General features: G+C 59.8%; 1 protein-coding gene across 1 annotated transcript in view; it reads right to left on the bottom strand.

The window, feature by feature from the left end:
• Positions 1-1,238, bottom strand: part of LOC106811824 — a 6,806-nt gene that overhangs the window by 5,160 nt on the left and 408 nt on the right. The window lies entirely within an intron of this gene.

Here is a 1,238-nt window from a genome sequence, read left to right on the forward strand (position 1 = left end):
AGAGAGAGAGAGAGTTTGCAAGAGAGAAAGAAAAAGAGAAATGGGTTATAGCTGTGTTGATAGTTGTTAGTTGCTACACACGCATACGCTCCCCCTCCCCCCACGTATACATGCATCTCCTCCCCGCGTGCCCTCCTCCCCTCCCCGCTCCATCACATCTCCTCCCCGCGTGCCCTCTCCCCTCCGTGCTCCATCACATCTCCTCGGAGAGGTCGGACAGGTTGTCCGGCGGGTCTGCGCTGATCGTGAAACCGCCCTCGGACGCGCGCTTGGTCAGCGAGGTCGAGCGGCAGCTGGCGCCCTCTGGTACGCCCTCTTCCCTGTCGTCACAGCCCTCGAACGCCGGCGGCGCGAACCCCATCCCGTCGAAGACCTCGTCCACGAGGGGTTGTTCATCGACAGGTAGCTCTTTGGGAGGTTGTTCATTGACAGGTTGTTCCTCAAGAGGCTGTTCATTGGGAAGTTGTCCATGGGGAGGTTGTTCATCAACAGGTTCTTTGGCAGGTTGTTCCTTAACAGGTTGTTCATCAGCAGGTTGTTCTTTAACATGTTGCTCTTTGTGAGGTTGTTCTTTAACAGGTTGTTCATTGGAGGATTTTTTTTCGTTTGCAGCCGTCTTCTCGTTGTGGCTAGAGGACGCTACCTCTGCTACTGCATTAGCACCATCTAGTGTCTCCTCGTCTGCCCTGCGAGCACCGGCGCCACCTGGTGTCGCAGCATTTTCCTCGCGAGCAGTCCCGGCGCCACCTTGCATCTCCTCGGCGCCACCTGGCGGCACGCACATCGTCGACAGCCTGGCGATGGCGACGAGAAGCGCCGAGCCGCTCACCGTCACCGTCAGGGGGCGCTCCTCGCGCGGCGTGTTGGGCGGTGGCGCCACCTCCTCCCGGCGATTGTTCTCGGCCGGTGACGGCGCCGGATTGTCGTAGTCCTCCGCCTCCATCGCGACGGCGACGGCGTCCGTTGCCACGGCAACGCGCTCGATGAACGGGGTGTTGGGCGGCACCACCTGCTGAGTCGCGCTATCTTCTGCGTAGCGACGCGAGCGCGCGACCCCGAGCACATGCATGCTCTCTTGTCTTCCGGTCGAGGAGGACTTGAGCGGTCGGCCGGGGATTGGCTGAAAGGAGATGATGGTGATTCCTACAGTTGTTTTGGCGGTCGATGCGGGGAGAGCGGGAGAGATGGATGAGAGAGAGGTAGAGATAGGGAGAGAGAGGTGGGGTATACATATGTAT

This window comes from Priapulus caudatus, unplaced genomic scaffold (assembly GCF_000485595.1).
Source record: "Priapulus caudatus unplaced genomic scaffold, Priapulus_caudatus-5.0.1 Scaffold580, whole genome shotgun sequence".
NCBI lineage: Eukaryota > Metazoa > Priapulida > Priapulimorpha > Priapulimorphida > Priapulidae > Priapulus > Priapulus caudatus.